The 19,637-nt window shown below is 38.7% G+C and overlaps 1 pseudogene; it reads left to right on the forward strand.

The window, feature by feature from the left end:
* The first annotated feature begins 1,414 nt into the window (after positions 1–1,414).
* LOC149240568 (putative LRR receptor-like serine/threonine-protein kinase IRK) lies at positions 1,415–19,061 on the forward strand (annotated as a pseudogene).
* The last annotated feature ends 576 nt before the right edge of the window (positions 19,062–19,637 follow it).

The raw sequence follows: 19,637 nt of genomic DNA on the forward strand, positions 1-19,637 counted from the left end.
AATACAAAGGTCTACAAGCTACAACAACAATACGATGAAATGAGGGCGACAATGCACACCATTTCTACAGCAAAGCACCTCGCCAAGCTGCAAGAGGCTAAGCAGTTTCTTACACAGGTGGAAGCAGCGTAGAAGAAAGAGGCAGTCCTTAAGGCTAGGTTGGGGCCTTGGTTGGATGAAGCCTAAAAAGTCTCAGCTAACATACAGAAAAAGTTGGCAAACTTCTAGAGTACACAACAGAAGATTAAGCAGGACAGTGCAGGACCAGCCATAGAGTAGACGGTAGAATAGATCAAGCAAGTAGCCACACAGAGCACGATTGAAGCAGTGATTGCACAAGAAGAGTTGGGGGATCTTCATATCAAGATCTCCACACCAGCTGAGTGACTCAAGGGCGAATCACGATATTTGTGTTGGGGACCTATTGGGATGGGGTCCCCTGGGTCAATGTTGGGGCAAAAGCCCAAGTTTTCGAGCAAGATCCCAAGTTTTATGTAAAAAGATGTAAAGTCTCCGCAAATTGTGTTCATGGAGCTTGCATATAATAAAAGAGTCAAAAAGGGTTTTACCCTTCTTTATGTAAGTTAAGTCAGCTTTTTGAAGATCTATCCATGGTCCACGGACCATGGGATTGTATAGATAGGTGTGTCTTAGAGAGTATAAGGCATGATAGAAGAGTAGAGTTGTTTATGGGTATGATGAAAGGAGTCTAAGTTAGTGTAGAAGAGTAAGAAGAAAGGCTCTATAGCTGTGAGAGTAGAGGCCTAAAGTAGTGTCCGCAACTGAGTCCACAGGGAAGTCTTGAGTCTGTAAGCTTAATTGAATATTAATAAAGAATATTGTGGCAGAAATACGTGTGATTATCTCTTTACTTCTGTTATGTATAAATGCACTTATGATGTGATGAATAATGGTTCTATGAAATAATGATGTATTGATGTGCGAATTTACTTGATTTATATTGTTATACGAACACAAATGATGTTAAGTGGTTATGCGAAGATTATATAGTTGTATGTTAATGTTATCGAACACTTAAGCAGATCTGAGTAAATATGGGATTAAGAGTAATCTACAAGGTACGTAACTAGTTAAGTCACCTGTTCAATGTCCGCATAAGCCAGTCGTATACCTTCGCGGAGGTCTAGAGGCTGATTAAAGGGAGTTACATTGATAAGCCATAAGGACTTATCGATCTGCGTGAGGGTAGATTTAGGGCACAAAACGACATCACGCTGATCTTTGGGTGCGGAAACTTGGTCCCAGCATCCCCCCATACTGCTTCGGGTAGGACTTCAATCTGCGCTCCATGGATTGATGCCAAAAGGGACAGTAGTGTAGGGATTTGTTTGGCGCAACTAAGTCTGAACCTAGGTCAGGACCCATTAATCCAACATCCTTCCTACTAAATGTTATGCTCATAAATGTATCATATAGTAATCTCTCTAGACCCATTCTAGAATCTTTACTAAGTTGTAGTAGGCTTTACTCGGTTTATTTCAGTAGGAATGGCTTTATTGGAAGCATTCCTGGTGAGTTTTTTTTGTTGGGTTTACAAAACATATATCCATCATGAAATTTTCTTAGTGGAAGCATTCTCCAAGCTGGTTCAAAAAATTATACCAATTTATGGAAGAACTAGATTTTTCACATAGTAGGTTGAGTGGGGAAATATCTCCATAAATCACTCAGTGCTCCAATTTAAAGCTATTGAACTTCTCATATAACCTTATCACCTCAAATATTATGTCGGAGATTGGTAATCTGAATTCATTGGTGTCTTTGGATCTAAGTTACAATCATATGTTTGGAGCCATACATGTGGGACTTGGTAATGCCAATGCTCTTTTAGTGTTGCAACTGATGGAAATTTCTCATCTCGATGAATTCCTGCAGAAATTGGTGAATGTTCATGTTTGGCTTTGTTGAGCTTGGAAAACAATAGTTTGACTAAAATGTACCCAAGTAATTATCCAAGTTGAGTTGACAGATAAAGCTTAATTTGGCAATGAACAATCTTACTAGAGAATTACCCTAGCAATTAGGGAACTTGGGTCATCTATTATGGGTAACCATTTCACACAACAAACTTAAAGGGAGGATACCAACAAGACGTATATTAAACACATTAAACAAGACTTATTTCAAAGAAAATGCAGGCCTATGTGGATTGGGAGTGAATGTTACTTGTCCCATGGTTATGCCTAACCCAATAGTTATAAATCAAAATACAATAGGGAGTCCAACCGGAGGAGGAATTCATGTGATTAGATATACACACAGCGGAATTGTGATATCTGCAGAAGTTAAGATTGCAAGAATATATGTAGAATTTTAATATTTGCAAAAGTGTTTCTACAATAATTGCAATATCTACAGCAAGTACGACTGCATTTGGTGTTGTTGTTGTGACTATACTGAATATAAAAGAACATTCCAATTCAAAATCGATGAATATTATGCTTGATAGATTTTCTCAGTCCCCATCCACTAATATGGCTCTAGGAAAACTGGTTATGTTTACACCCAACTTTGATCATGCATCTACGGATTGGATGACTAGTGCTCATGTGTTGATTAACAAATATTGTGAGCTTGGAAGGGGAGGTATTTAAATTGTGTTCAAATCAATCCTAGGGGATGGGTGAGTAGTTGCTATAAAGAATATGATGGTTTCAAATTTGGTTAAATCACAAGAATACTTTGAGAAGGAGATAAAACTTTTGCACAAAGTCAAGCATCCAAATATAATGAATTTGCAAGCCTACTATTTTACACCTCAATTATAGCTTCTTATATATGACTAGATTCAAAGTGGAAGTTTGTATATTCAGCTCCATGAAATATCCCAAATATATCCCCCGTTAAGTTGGTCAAATTGGTTTAATATAGCTATGAGGAGTGCAATGGGGCTTGCACATCTTCACCATGCTTGTAGACTACCAGTCATACACTATATCATAAAATCCATCAATATTTTGGTCGATGAGAATTGCAACCCTAAAGTTGCAAATTATGGCCTTGCAAATTTATTTCCCATGCTTGATAGATACATTCTTAGTAGAGAAATACAGAGTGCATTAGGATATATGGCACCCGAATTTTCTTGTTAGAACCTTAAGATAAATGAAAGATATCATGTGTATGGATTTGGGGTGTTGTTGTTATAACTTGTTACAGACAGAAGGCCAGTTGAATATATGGAGGATGATGTTGTGATCATATGTGACAATGTGTGGTCATTACTAGATGAAGGAAAGGCACTAACTTGTGTGGATTCAAATTATTTTGCAAGTCAGCAGAGGAATGTAACTTATTTAAGAAGAATGGGAATGCAACTTACTTATGTCCCTAATATTGATGGAAGAATGAGATTCCTCTACTAAGGGTTGAGATGGCTCAACATAAGGCTATGCTAAGTTTGAAGGTGTAGATTTGGTAGTAGGTGACTACTGTTTCTTTGAGTTATCTTGCTCATGATCCATGGTGTTGTGCTGGAAATCCTTTCTCCAAACAAAAATGATCCCTCTATTCCTATGGGAGGATCTAACAACAAACTGGATAAATATGTGCAAGCTTTCCTAGTTTATACCAGAAATCACAAAAGAGGATAGATGACCTACCTCACTCCGATGTTAAAAGACGTTGGTGTCATCCTTTATTCTTCCGCTTCCAAGCTCAATATCCTCTTTGCTGATGTAGATGAATACCTACAAGGAAAATCATGTGGAGACAAGAAATGCATACATAGCAAAAACTATCCCAATATAAACCATATAATGGATAAACTATTATACTAAATGAGCAATGATAGACACATTTATGGAAAGAAAACACATAATGTATTATAAATAGAATGGTAAAGGGAGCATTACAACCACTTAAACCTTGATGTTGGAAGCCTCCTTTAGGTGATTTTCCAAGTCCTAGCCTTAAACTTGAAGCACTCCTGTCTCCTTAGCGAAATGGGTAGCATTCAGGCATAGTTCAACACTAAGAAGGCAATCAAGCAATAGCCAACCCGTTGTGGATAGTAGGGATCTCATTTATAGGGAAGGAGAGGGAGTTAAGGATCCATAAAAGGAGGGATAGGTTCCAAAACTCAAGGGAAAGATCCATGAAATTAGGGTCAAGGACCAAGAATTGGAGATCTCGCTCTAATCCTTATTCACCTGTAACCAGCTCACCGTTCTTGATACTTCTAGTAAGAGAAGCTTCTCCTCCACTTTAGGAAAAGATGCTTGAAGAGGTTAAACGCGAGTTTTCCTTATAAAAGTCATGTTGGAAGTGCTAGTCTAGTATAGTGCAACAAGTTACCAGCATGGGTCACCGATGGTGCAAAATGCGTTGATCCCAAAAACAAGGTTTTTAGGCAAGTTTCTTCAGAACTCTTTCAGGACAAGTTTTCTTCTTTCCTTCAAGGATGCTTTTGTATATGTTTCACGGTCAATAAACTGATAGATTTCATCATTTTGATGATTCATGATATGGGATGGGAAGTGTGACAAAATATTATGTAACATGTGGTGGTATTGGATCCTTGGGTTCTTTGTGGATCTTGCCTAAATATTTCCAAGAAAACAAAAAAATAAAAAAAGATAAAAATAAAAAAACATTAAAAATTTTAAATCTAATATATCAATTTATATTTAATTCATTAGGAAAACTAAACCACAAAAGTTTTCAACCTAACATTCTTATTGGGGTCTCTTTGCACCTTTTTGGAGCAATTGATAGTATTAACATAAAGAGGGAAGTTTTCCCAAAAAAACAAGCATTAAGGGATAAGGTCTGAGAGTTGAAATTCAATACATACATCGATGTTTCCTTCTCAACCATATGTCTCGTGAAGTCTAGAGAGAGATAATACAAAGACAATATAGAAATAAACCAAAATAGAGAAAGAAACCCTCTCAAAATCAAAAAGTGTAGGAGTGTAGGGCACTTAGGATGCGAGTGGGAACATAGATTTTCAAACTAGAACTCTTGTTCTTCCACCATTCCCAAACCCTATTGCCCTTACCTAAACCTCTATTAGGTTTCTTCCTTTGGATCTTCTTCATCCATTATTTGAGATTACAACAAAAATGTTCATCTGACACAAGAAGGAAAAGGTGTCAATGTCCAGGTTCTACTCCATTGCAGGTATGCAGGTTTTTCACTGTTGTTCCCTTTTTACTTGCATTTTATTTATAGTATTTTTTCTGGATTTTGGTCCTTCTATGGTTATTTTCCTGATTTGGTTGGGTGGCTCAAGCCATTGAGCGAGGAAGAATTGAGGAGCAATTCACCTAAGGTTGTGACATGCAATGACTTCCAGCGAGAAGTTATTGTGTTACAAAATATTGCCAACAAGAAAATAGATTGAATATTTACATTCAACAAGGTAATATCGCAAACCTTCTGTCAAGATTAATGGTAATAGTGAGCTTGGCTTTAGCCCTCAAATAGGGATTATGCATCTTGCCTTGGATGCAAATCCAATGTTGTTTTGCTTTCCAGAGTTGGAGGAAGTCATGTCTATTAGATTTACATCAGAAAAAGGCTTGTGATCCTCACTTTTAGTTTGTTATGCACAAAAATAAATTACTTCACATCATTTAGTTTCAATTTGATGGGAAAATATGAAAATAACTCCATGATGAATGCTAAATAATGAAAATTTTCCTCTGCTTCGAAATATTGACATTCAACGAGATGTATTTTAGTTGTGTGGAAGCTTAAAACTACATCATATAAATAGGTTACAATGGATAATTAGGTTGGTTTGCTTAGATTTTATCTCAAAGCGTTTTATTTTGGGAACCCTTCTTTCTTTGAAGGTAGAAAAGGTTCAGATACTTTGAAAGGGTTTGAAGTGGCAAAGGAGGCTTTGTAAACTGATATATTTTCCATTCTTTTCAGATTTTTGGAGCATTTATGTCATATTATCTTTGTATTTAAAATATTCTTAGTAGTGTAAATTTATACCCGTGTACTTTTGGATCATTTAATGTTTAGAAAATATTTTTTTTCAACAAATATAACCTTCAAAATGCTCTAGGACCCAGGTCTGATCCTTACCAATGACTTCCAATGAGTCTATGACACACTTCAATGGTGGATAACCTCTATGAACATCTTAAACAAACGACCTTAACCACAAGTAATTTTTGAATTTCTTTTACCGAATTCCTTAAGTAAAAAGTTTTGACTCTTTTGCAATGTCTACAATATTTGAACCTTAGATCATACACGTTTATCAAAAGTATGTACATTAATAACTGCAAAGATATAAGAAAATATCAAAAAACAGATATCTCCTGCTAATTCACTACAGTTCACCTCAACTGAAACTTCGAAAGGATGACAAGTTAAGCAAGAAATTGCCAACGAAGAACTAACCACTGCTCAAGTAACAACAAGTTGTTAGGAAAAATATTCAATAATTAATGAGTCAAGGAGAGTATGGTCTAGTGGATCTGTAGGAGGAAGCCCCACCCAGATGGCACAATCTCATTTTTCACATCAAATTAGAACCCATTGTGGAGGACGTAACCATTCAGAACTGAATTATTTGGGAAATTGCCAGGTATATGTATATAATTAAACAAACTCAAAATAAATACAAGTTTTAAATGGGAAGGATAAATAACTCACATACTCTTCAAGTTGACAACAATAACAATTAAAATTGTTTATGTTCTTACATCGTTTCGATTCATCTTCAATTTTAGCAGCCTAAAAATTTCATTAAATCATGAATAACTCTCTCTCTCTCTCTCTCTCTCTCTCTCTCTCTCTCTCAACACTTCCCATCTTCGAAGAAAATTTTATAATTACCAAACTAAGTGTGGAGCCAAATACCAAACTATGTGCAGAACAAAAAGTATTGAACTTGGTATAAAACCTTAAGTACCGAACTGTGTGCAAAATGTAGAATCGTAAGTGAACTGTGTGCTGAAATGTAAGAACTAAAGTGGGTGGAGAACTATAAGTACTGAATTGAGTGTAGAACCAAAAGCACCAAAATAGGTGCAGAACTAAAAATACCGAACTAGGTGCAGAACTGTAAGTACTAAACTGGGTGCAGAACCGTAAATATTGAGCTAGGTGAAGAACCGTAAGTACTGAATTGGGTGCATAACCATAAGTACCAAATAGGGTTTAGAACCATAAGTATTGAACTAGGTCCAGAACCTTAAGTACCAAACTTAGTACATAACCGTAAGTATCGAATTGGGTGTAGAACCATAAGTACTAAATTTGGTACAAAAGAAGCCCAAGGTGAAAAACTGTTTATATTTTGATGTTTACCATATATGACTATTAGCTGATATTTTGGTTTTTGGTTGGTTGCTCTCTTAGATAAGTCAAAATTTGACTTGAAACATTATTTTTGGGTTTGGGTTAGTCTAGGCTAGAGTAGGTTAGGCTACAGTAGGTTCGGCTAGGCTATGTTAGCTTAGGTTAGTCTAGGCTAGAGTAGGTTAGGCTATAGTAGGTTCCTCTACGCTAGGCAAGAGTAGGTTAGGCTAGGTGACGTTAGGAAAAACTAGAGTAGGTTATGATAGAGTTAGCTACTCTAATCTAGGCTAGGCTAGGGTAGAGTAGGGTGAGCTAGGCTAGGCTAGAGTAGGCTACGCTATACTAGGTTAGGCTAGGGTAGGGTAGGCTAAGCTAGGGTAGGCTAGGCTTCAGTATGTTAGGCTAGGCAAGGTTAGAGTAGGCTCAGTTAGGTTAGAGTAAGCTAGGCTAGGCTTGGCTAAGCTAGAGTAGGTTAAGCTAGAGTAGGCAAGGCTAGAGTAGGATAGAGTAGGCTAGGATAGGTTAGGCTAGAGTAGGCTAGGCTAGGCTAGATTAGGGTAGAGTAGGCCAGACTAGGATAGTCTAGAGTAGGGTAGAGTAGGCTAGCCTAGGTTAGGCTAGAGTAGGTTATTATAGGCTAGTCTAGAGTAGGTCAGGCTAGGTTAGTGTATGCTAGGGTAGGTTAGAGTAGACTAGTGTATGCTAGGGTAGGTTAGAGTATGCTAGGCTAGGCTAAGCGAAAGTAGGCAAGAATAGGCTGGGATTAGCTAGGGTGGAGGAGGTTAGGCTATGATAGCCTAAGCTAGGCTAGAGTAAGCTAGGCTGGCTAGGCTAGGTTAGGCATGGTTAGAGTACTCTATGTTAGGCCTAGTTGGAGTAGAATAGGATAGGCTAGGATAGAGTAGGTTAGGCTAGGCTAGAGTAAGTTAGGCTAGGCTAGGCTAGAGTAGGTCATGCTTAGCTAGGTGAGGCTAAAGTAGGTCAGGCTTGGATGGGCTAGATTAAGTTAGTTTAGGCTAAAGTAGATTAGGATAGAGTAGGTTGGGCTAGGCTAGTCTAGAGTAGGTTGGGCTAGGCTAGCCTAGAGTAGGTTAGGCTAGGTTACGTTAGGCAAGGCTAGAATAGGTTAGGATAGAGTTGGCTAGGCTAAGCTAGGGTATAACAGTCTGGGCTAGGCTAGGCTAGATTGTGCTACGCTAGACCATTTTAGGTCAGGCTAGAGTAGGCCAATCTAGGCTTGGCTCAGTTAGAGTAGGTTAGGCTAGAGTAGGCTAAGTTAGAGTAGGCTAGGCTAGGTTAGGCTCGAGTAGGCTAGGCTCGAGTAGGGTAGAGTAGGCTAGGCTAGGCTAGAGTAGAGGAGAGTAGGCTAGGGTAGGCTAGGCTAGGTTAAGCTAGAGTAGGCTAGATTAAGCTAGGATAACCTATGTTGGAGTAGGTTAGGCTAGGCTATGCTATGCTAGAGTTTGCTAGGCTATGTTATGCTAGAGTTTGCTAGGCTAGGCTATGCTAGACTATGCTAGAGTAGGCTAGGCTAGAGTAGGTTAGGTTAGGCTACAATAGGTCAGGCTTCGCTAGGTGAGGCTAGCGTAGATCAGGCTTGGCTAGGCTAGGTTAGAGTAGGTTAGGATATGCTAGAGTAGGTTAGGCTATACTAGGCTAGAGCAGGTTAGGCTAGGGTGAGGGAAAATTTTAAGGTCTAATATTTGCAGGTGAGCTATTTTTCCATGTTTTTTCTAAAAGAAATATTCACTAATTTCCATCTTTTTCTAAAAATCATTCGCCCAAATTTTATAATATAAAATTATTTTACCTTAAAAATTACCAAAAAATTACAAACACTATACAAAATCATTATAAATTCGAATATTTTTACAAATGTATATTCAAACATTTTATACTTTGCATGTTAGCAACTAGTAATATTTGCAAAGGTTTCTAAAATTTAAAATAAATTTGTATCATTAAAATTTTCCCTCGTTAGGGTATGTTATGCTAACATAGTGTAGGGTAGGGTAGGTTAGGCTAGGCCAGGCTAGTCTAGAGTAGGTTAGGCTAAGTAGTCTATGATAGACTATAGTAGGCTAGGCTAAGCTAGAGTAGGCTAGGCTAGGCTAGAGTACTTTAGTTAAGGCTAGATTATGATACATTAGGCTAGTCTAGGATAGGTTGTAGTAGGCGATGCTGGAGTATTCTAGGCTAGGCTATGCTAGCGTATTCTAGGCTAGGTTAAGCTAAATTAGGCTAGTGTTGTGTTATCACTAAGGTTGTCCCTTGGCTCCTTAAGGAATACGGCCAAGGTAACCACAAACCAATCTTTGGGCTGCAGGTCCTAGCCTACCTCCACTCAGAGAGGGCTCTCTCTTTAAAATTTAGCTTTGTTTTGGGTTGATTTTAGGCTAGTTATGGTGTACATGGGTTTTGTTTTGATTTTGGTGGGAAGGATGATGCTTTCAAGCAGAGTTGGGATGCATAGAGTGAGAAGTTCAACCCATTGGGCATGGAGTCATGGATTAGGGCTTGCTGTTGCGTTTTCTTGGTCACAAGAGGAATACAGAGCAGGATAGCTACACATAGAACAATATCAGGCTAGAATAAAGATGGAATGAAGGTCAGAAATTAAAGGCAACTAAGAATCTTTCATTAGCTAACAGAGAGGGAAGGTGAATGAAAGTTTGTCTAGGAGCAGTCAAGAATTCCTAAATAACAGTCATATGTGAAAGAAACAGGGTAAATATGATCATTTAAGTATGCATATTCATAACCATTTCTGAAGAAAACATATAGAAATAACAAGAACTGAGCATAGAGTGCAGTCAAGAAAAGCCTATGCTATTCTTCTTTCTTGCTATTTAGATGGTAGCGTAAACATATATAAACTGCAAACAGAGGTAAGAAAACACTTATTGAGCCATGTAGTAGCACATGAATTCCACAGTCACTCTTTGGCCATTAAATAACACAACAGACAGTTCTTCATCCAAAGCATTCCAGCAGTCTTTGATTATAGAGCTCTCAAAGTATACAACACAAGTTTAGAATGAGGATTATCAACCAACCAACCCTTTAAACAATGAATTAGGGTGGTTTATATAGAAAAAATATCCAAAAATATCTATTTACAGCAGATCTTAAACAGATCTGAGGGAAATGAGTTCTTTAATCTAATCTTGTCCTGAAATTAATGCAAGAAGATATCTATTTGAGTTGTGCTGGAGGCAACTGCATCAAAATGAGTTAATATGGTGTCCTTGGTGGCTCGGTGCAGTGTTTCTGCAATAACTGTGCCTTTAATCTCTTATCTGCACCTCTTAGGAGGTTCTGCTACTTTTAGCTGGCTTTAATGTGCACTAATCCCGATCTGATGAGCTTTGAATGGCCTTTACTGCTTCTTTGACTTGGATGGAGGCCTTTAATGTTCACCTGCTTTGATATTGCCAATCTGATACTCTTTGCTGCTTCACTGATACTCTTTGCCGCTTCACTGATACTCTTTACCACTTGAATTGGGCCACTTTCTCTCCCTTGATATGCTTGAAACTGTCAAATCGCCCCTTTTCTGCCCTTTCAAGGCAAAAATAATTGCTGCAAATGCTTTTCGTGGCCTCTAGAATGCTATCGGCACTGGCCGATTGAATATGAACATACATGAAGAGATCCTGTCAAATAATGGCGAAGGAATGCAACCTGATAACTGTGCTGGGCTGAGGCTGGCTTTTAATTTGCGTTTTTTGGGTTTTGCAGGTAGCTGAGCAATAGGAAGCTCTCCATTTTTAGCAATTTTTCTTAGCGCATCGAAAATTGCCTCTGTTTCTCATTCCAGGCATTCTTTGATGCGATCCTCGCCCTTTGCGCCTTTTCTGTGATGACGTCAGCGACGGGTCCCGGGTACGGCAAGGTGACGTGACAATGACGTCAGTGGAGGACATGTGGCGAATGATGTGGCAGTACGGCAAGGTGACGTGGCACAGGACACGGTGGCGGGGTAGGGACGGAGGCAGATGCAGTGATGTGATGTGACGTGAGCGGTGACGTGGCGTTGACGTCAGGGGCGGAGAGACAGAAGGCGGTTTGTGGTTTTATCGGACAACCTTCTGTACGGGGGCGGTGTTTGTCATAGCCCACCCGATGCAATAAAAGGAGGACATACATCCTTTATACAACGACAAAACTTCTGTGCCATCGGAAGCTAACCGTTGGACGTCGGGGTGGCTCCGAAAACCACCTGGGCCATTGGATCTGGGAGGGCGGATCGGAGGGTCGACGGAGCGCAGAGCTGGCGGCAGGTTAATGCACGGGGCCCGCTAAATATTATATTGATTTATTTATGTGCGGGGGGTTCAAACCTTTGGAAAGCGGGTTATTAATGCATCGGAAGGGGTCCGATTGCATGGAAGAGGGTTTTTATGCTTTGGAAGGGGTCCAAAAGCATAGGAAAATGGTTAAAGAAGCAAACTAAGGGTTCTTACTAAGTTTCAAATAAACTTAGTAATTCCCAAGCATTATTTATGGTTATATTTCAACCAGAGGGAGGGGATATGTATATAAGGGGGATATTTAACATATTTTTAATAGGGGAAGGGGAAATAGATAGGGATTTACATAGTAAGTTAGAAATTAATATGAATTTTGATTAGAAAGCGCTAAGGATAGAAATCTTAGGCTACAAAGGGGAAATAGGACTTACAGAAGAAATATGAGCACCTTTAAGCAAAGCAGATCTTTACTTAGGCAAATGTTATGGAATATGATGACTCTTAAAGATATCAAGCAGATCTTAACATATTATAGGGGAAATTAGTGAATGATTTGGGAACAGGAATAAGGGGAAGTTAGTCATGCCTCGCTTGAGCTATTCCAAGGGAAAATTGCCTTGTGCTTGTGATCTGAGGTTGATAAACACTTTGAAATACAAAATTGATCACAAATCCTCATTCTGCAACGACAAAACTGCCTACCCAGCCTAATACACCTAACATTTTTTCTTCCTTTTGCATGGGTGCATTTAGACTTGCAGACCCTGATTATCCTCTTTTCTTTTGACTGCCCTCCTACCTAAATGTACCCTTATTTCTTCCAAGGGCCCAGATTAAGCAGTTGGGCTCCTTCATTTCTCTACCTAGCTACTCATCTGCCAAGCTTAAGTTGTTTGGACAGATATTCATTCCCTATATTCTAAAACAAGCAATCTAAACCCAGGGGAGCCAAGATTAAGCTCTTTGGCTTTCCCTTAACTGTAAAACTCTTCAAAAATGGTATGATTTTTCAAAATGGAACTTCTTGGAAATATGGAACCTTGTAGCATGAAAAGATGACATATTTGGCATGTAAAACAGTCAATCATGAAATATGAAACCTATTGCAATAGGAGGTTAACAGTGGCTCCACTTGGGGATGGTTTTTCAAGATGAAAAGCCAAGAACAACAAGTCAAAATTCCTTGATCTTCAGTTGTTGTTGTAAACTAAAATTCTTCTTCTTCTCAATGCCTTTGACTGAATTCTTATAAGCTGATATGTAGTATCCTTTTGAGCTAATTTCCAGAAAAATTACAGCTCTGCTTCTTGCCTTTTGGGTGCTTGTAAACATATTGAAATCTGCTTGAGCAATTCTTTGGAATTATTTAAAAAAAAACAGAGATCTGAAATAGAGCTTTCTTTGATCTTTCCTTCAAAATTTGTTGTGTTGTTCCCTCTTATTGTTCCCTCTTATTGCTGCCATCCAAACTCTTCAGAAAATGTGTGTTGTTGCCTTGAACAGCAAAAATAATAAAGGGGCCTTTCCACAGGAAATCAAACTTGCCATGCTTTCCTTTGTCCTCTCTTCTTGAATCCCATCTTAAGACTTTGTTGCCTATGTAGAAATCTTCAGCCTTGGTTCTTTTGTTGAACATTTTCTTGAGCTTCTCTTGTAAAATCTGAGCTCTATCATACACTTGCTCTCTTGTTTGCTGCAAATGGATGGTTTGGTTTATTCTTCTTTGGATATCATTTGGCTCTGCCTGAATCTCTTGCAACAATTTGATAACAAGGATTCCCAAAGAAGAGGGGAACTTGGCCTCCATGCCATAGACTAACTCATATGGGCTCATCCCAATGGATCTCTTGGTTGACAATTTGTCTGCCCATAGGGCATTTACAAGCTTTTTGTGCCAGTTCTTCTTGTTCTCCTCCAAGACTTTCTTAATGATGTTAATCAGACTCTTGTTGGATGATTCGGCCAAGCCATTACCTTGAGGGTAATAGGCTGTGGAGTGACCTAAGGTAATGTGGAATTTGTGGAAAAAACTGATCATTTTCTTGGATTTGAAGGCAGCAGCGTTATCTGTAATGATCTTCTCAAGACAACCAAATCTGGACAAAATGTTGGTTTCAAGGAATTGGATGATGGTGGAGTCATTGGCTTGCCTACATGGGATGGCTTCAATCCACTTGGTAAAGTAATCTGTGGCTGTTAGAATCCACTTATGCTGGCCAGAAGAGGATGGATGGATTTCTCCAATGAAGTCAAGACCCCATTGTTGAAAAGGCTTCTCGGTTGAAATGGGCTTAAGGGGCAAGGGCAGAAGCTTTCTTTTGCCTTCAAAGATTTGGCATTTGTGGCATGAAACAACAAACTTTCTCACATCAGCAAACAAAGAGGGCCAATAGAAACCAGCCCTTAGTATCTTATCAGCAGTGGACTTCCAATATAAGTGCCCTCCACAGTCCCCTGCATGAAATTCTTTCATGACACTGTCAGTTTCATTCATAGTTAGACAATTCAGCAATATTCCTTCATGATTTTTCCAAAACAGGGCACTATCTAAGACACAAAACTTTGATGCTTTCATCTTTAAAAATCTCTTTCTGCTTCTGGAAAACCCTGGAGGAGGACACAGGTTTAACAATATAAAACATATATCAGCATACCATGGGGATTGCAAAAAAGCTTCACTGATCTGTGGAGTCGCCAGCTCCTGTTAATTGTCCAGTTGATTAATGTCTAAGGCTTGAAAATTGGTTTCAGACATCAGTTTGGCTAAACCTTGTCCCTTTATCAGCTTGGTGGGTTTTATCTCAATGTCATACTCAAGGATATTGGCAATCCATTTGCCTCTTTTGCCTTCTATGCCCTCTTGACTTAATATGTCTTTTACAACAGCATTTGGCACATAAGCAATCACATGTGAATATAAAATGTAAATTCTGAAATCTTTGATTGCTTTAACCAGGGCATATGCTTGCTTCTCCATGATTTGGTACTTCAAGGGTGCATCTCTAAGGGCTCGGCTGCAAAATGCAATTGGTTTTTCATTTCCCTCATCATCTTTCTGCAAAAGGACAGCAGCAATGGTGTGTTCAGATGCAAATGAAAAAATGATGAAATCCTTATCAAATTGAGGACTTGTGAGGATTGGGGCTTGGGTTAAGGCAGATTTTATGCCCTCAAAGGCTTGCTTGGCCTCCAAAGTCCATTTTACCTTGGAATCCTTCTTTAACATGTTATTTATGATTCTTATCAGCTCGGCCAAGTTTGGGATAAATCTCCTTAGGAAATTGATCTTTCCTAGGAATGCTTGCAATTCTTTGATGTTTCTCGGATAAGGGATTTGAAAAATGGCTTGGATTCTTTCCGGATCTATTCTAATTCCATCTTTTGAAATGATATGGCCTAGAAATTTTCCTTCTTCTAGGCCGAAGAGATATTTCTTAGGATTTAAGGAAATGCCATATTTCCTACAGGTTAGGAACACTTGCCTTAAACACATATTTCATTAAAATTGGAATTTTTTTATTACAAAGACATCACTAGAATTGAGATTTTTGGTTATTTTGAAATTCTATATTCACTGTTTAATTCCAAATTTAATGAAATATGTGTTCTTAGGTGTTTAAGGTGATCTTGATCAGATTTTGAGAAAGGAGTAAGGGTCATCAAGGTAAACCACTAGGAAATCATGGATTTCCTTGGCAAATGCAATGTCCATGGCCCTTTGAAAGGTATCACCTACATTCTTTAGTCCAAAAGGCATTTTCACATATTTAAAGGTTCCCCACGGTGTTGTAAAGGTTGTCTTGTCTTGGTCATCCGGGTGAAGAAGTATTTGATTAAAACCTGAAAAGCCATCTAGCAAAGAAATTCTTGAAGACCCCACTACTCTTTGTAGAATGTGGTCCATTTTTGGAAGTGGGTAGTGATCTTTAAGGGAGACTTCGTTCAGATTTCTTAAGTCCACACATAGTCTAATCTCCCCTGTTTTCTTCCTTGTGGGAACAAGATTGGATACCCATTCTGAAAATCTAATGGGTGCTATGATACCAGCTTCAAACATTCTTTTCACTTCTTTCTCAATCAAAGGGAGAAGCACAGGATTGATTCTCCTTAGTTTCTGTTTGAAGGGCTTTTGATTTGGCTTTAAGGGAATGGTATGTTGAATAACAGAGGTGTCATAGGACTTAAGGTCCTCATAACTCCAAGCAAATACATCTTGAAACTATTTAAATAAATCAACATATTTTGGTTTTTGATTGGGAGGCAAAGACTTGGACAGTTTAATCATTTTGGGCTTCTCTGCTGTCCCAATATTACAGTCTTCCACAGCAACATTTAAGGGCTGCATCTTTGGCTTTTTCGGGACATTGTTTGAATCAAATATGTCTTCTAATGGAGCGAGGCCAGCAGGTAGAAAATTGTCTTTTAAATCAATCACTTCGGCTTCTGCTTCATCTATTTCATCTAAATGCATTTGCTTCAGCTCTTGCATGTTTTTCTCATAAAAAATGGTTGGGTGCAGCATTTGATTTGCTGCTTCAGCTGTTATAGTTTTCTCATTTTGGCTCATTTGCTGTTGTGGATCATCCATGGCATCTTCATCAATGTTTAAGCTTGAGAATTCTTGTTGTAAGGTAAGAAAATTGTTGATTTGAGCATCATCCTCAAACACTTGCCAATCTTTGATATTGTTAGGGACAGTAGGCTTGTGCTTTATCTCAGCAGTAAAGTGGTGATTGGGCTCAAAGGGAAGCTTGCAAGTGCTAGCAAAAGTAGCTAGACTATGAGCATGCATGTTATGGCTTCTAGAAATCTTAGCAAGCTTGGATTCGGTGAAGGAATTGAGTATTTTTGTGGCAGCAGATCTATAAGCTTTTAGCCTATTGTCATTAGTAACAAAGTTACCTTTCATATGTTGAATGATCAAATCAGAGTCACCTAGAATGGAAACTTTTGCAGCTCCTAGAGCTTTGATCAGTTTAAGGCCTAAAAGGAGAGCCTCATACTCTGCCATGTTGTTGGTGCATTTGAAGTTTAGTCTGTAAGCATGACCCTGTGCATGGCTATTATGTGTATTGTGAATCCATATTCCTGCCCCTGCTCCTAGCTTATTAACAGAACCATCAAACTCTAAATACCATGTGATTTCTTGCTTGTGGTTAGTATTAAGAGTTTCAGTCATTTTAGGATTGGGCAGACCTAGGTTTTGTGCTTCATGTGGTTCTTCTTGTATGCTGGTTGCACTAATTGTTTTAACAGTTTCACGGGTATGGGCAACCGACTCTTGATTGATGCCTGTTTCTTGTTCTAAAGGCAAAGGCTTCTCATCAGTGGGAGGGCAGCTATCATCATTGAACAATATAAAGGAATCCATATCAGAATGGATTGAGTAAATGGGAAAGTTTCGGGGTTTTTCCTCACTACTTACCACATACTTCATCAGTGCTTCTCTATACAGTCTCTTTGGTTGCCCAAAGACTGAAATAGTGGCATAGGAGAGGTCTAGTTGGAGATATCCTTGGAGTTTTGCTCCCCAAGATCTTGATAAGAGCATGCCATACTTTGGTGGAATGTCAGCAACCACCACGTCCATTAGGATCGTTTTGTTGGGAAATTGGACTAAAGACACACAAAGGTCTTTGATTAAGCCTAAACACTTGACCTGACTAGAATCAAATGAGAATAAGTCTTTTTTGGGTCTAGTGACATCAAGGTTTAGCTTCTCCATTACAGCTTTGGGCATTAGATTGTGTGAAGCACTTGAATCAAACATAGCATTGTGCAACACTTTATCATGAATGTGCAAACTGACATAAAAGGGTAGAACAGCTCCATGTCCTAACTTACCATTGACTTCAGGACCAAAAAGTAATTCAGGTTGATTATCTAATACATTAACATCATCCCTGTTCTCTGGCATTTGCAGTGATCTTTTGATTTGCTGTCTGTACACATCACGTTTGGCAAGCTCAAAGAGAGGAATAGATATCTTTAATTTACCAATTTCTGCTTCTAAATCAAAAGGTTTTTCTGACTGTGTTTTAGTATTGTGGCTGGCAGATTTTCCCTTTTCAATTGTATCTTCAGTGATCTTCTCTTGGTTATTAGTGATTTCTTGAGATTGTTCTGTTTTGGGAAGGCTTTGAGGAGTGCTATTTACATTGTATTTTGAGGGAAAGGATACAAAAGGCTGGTTATTAGAGGGTTGCATGTCAGATACATCCTCTATGGTCACTTCTTTTAATTTTGGGTCTGTTTTATCAGTAGGTTCTGTGATAGCGGCCTTGTCTTTTACTTTCTTAGGCTGCTTGGCATCCTTTGGCTTGATGGGATCAGACACATCAATGGTTCTTGTTCTCAATTTGTATTGTTTATGGACTTCGTAGACAGCTGAATCATAGCCTTTTTTGAAGTCAAATGACTCTCCAGACTTGGTCTTCTTGGGTTAGAAATACTTGTTGTTCACTCTTCAAACCCATCAAGTTTATGTGAGTGTCCTCTATCTGCTCACTAGATGTGGATGCTTCAGCATAGTTTTCATGAAAAGGAGGTCTTATATCATGGTTAGGACTTGCCCTTCCAATATTTGGGTTCTGATTTTTTCTAAAGTTTGGATTTCTGATAGGATTGTTTTGCTGTCCTTCCCATGAGGCTTTTCTTTCAATAGTTCCCATTATATTTTCAAAGCTGTCCATACCTTTAATGATTGCGTCCAATTTTTTCTCAAAGGCTGAAGGTTCATCTTTAAAAGTGGTTCTTCTCTCAGCTCTTGCTCTATTTCGCTTGGCAATCAGATTTTCCTCCACACTAACAGCTACATTCTGCATGTATGCTAAGGTTTGAGGGGCTCTTTCCCTTAACTGATAAGCCATGTCTGAATCAAATCCATCAGGGAATTTGTATAAAGCAAGATCAGGTGGAGGTCTAAGGTTTTGTGTAATAGCGTTGTGAACATTGTTAAACCTGGCACAATAGTCTAAGACAGCTTCTTGAGGGCCTCTTTTGATAGTGTCATACATGGATAATATGTGCAGAGTGTCCTTCTTCTTCTCCCATCTGTTAAGAAATGTTTGGTAAAGGGCCTCTGGGTCAGCTATGGAATTTGCAGGAAGAGCTCTAAACCAGGGCCTTACATCTCCTATTAAACTTTGGACAAAAATCTTCATTCTTACACTATCATCATCTATTTCATAATTTTCAAAATAGTCTTGCATTTTCTTGGTATGCTGTAGGGCAGTATAGGTACCTGTACCATCAAAATAAGTGATCTTACTTTGGTAATCCTGAGGCATAGCCCCTGGATTTGCAGGTAGCTGCAAAGGGGCATATCTCTTTGCCATATTGACAGGGATAAATGGGATAACAGGAAGGAATGGAACAGCTGGGACAACAGGGACAGCAATGGAAATTTGTGCAGTGGATGGAGGTGTGGAGAAGGTGCTTGGAGGGGTGGATGACGAACAAGGGGAAGTAGGGGTTGAACGAAACAAAACTTTAACAGGGATTGGAAAACAACTTAGCTGAACTGTTTCAGGACTAGAATCAACAAACTCTTCTTGTTTTGTTTGCTAAGGTTTCTAGGGATTAAATTGGGATTTTCAAAAACAGTTAGAGGATCTGGGTCACGATTTGACCTGGTATAACGATTTTTCCTCTTTGGAGCTAGCTTCCAAATTTGTTTTTTTTGTATTTTTCTAAGAAATTTTTGGAATTTAGAAAGGAAGTAATCAAATTTTTGGAACAGCTATGTGTAACTTAAAACTAGCATGAAGATTGACTGAAGCAACTTTTATTTACTCTTGTAGATGCAAAGCAAGAACAGTTTCAAAGGCTTCCTGGCTAACATTCAGGCTTCATCTGTAGCTTTAAGGAACAAACAGCGATTACAACAATCCATTCTTCCCCAGTTGAGTCGCCAATGATGTTATCACTCAGGTTGTCCCATGGCTCCTTAAGGGATACGATCAAGGTAACCACAAACCAATCTTTGGGCTGCAGGTCCTAACCTACCTACAGTCAAAGAGGGCTCTCTCTTTAAAATTTAGCTTTGTTTTGGGCTGATTTTAGGCTAGTTATGGTGTACATGGGTTTTGTTTTGAT

This window comes from Pinus tabuliformis, chromosome 8 (genome assembly GCF_031772625.1).
Source record: "Pinus tabuliformis cultivar Carrire ecotype Pingquan chromosome 8, CPIR1, whole genome shotgun sequence".
NCBI lineage: Eukaryota > Viridiplantae > Streptophyta > Pinopsida > Pinales > Pinaceae > Pinus > Pinus tabuliformis.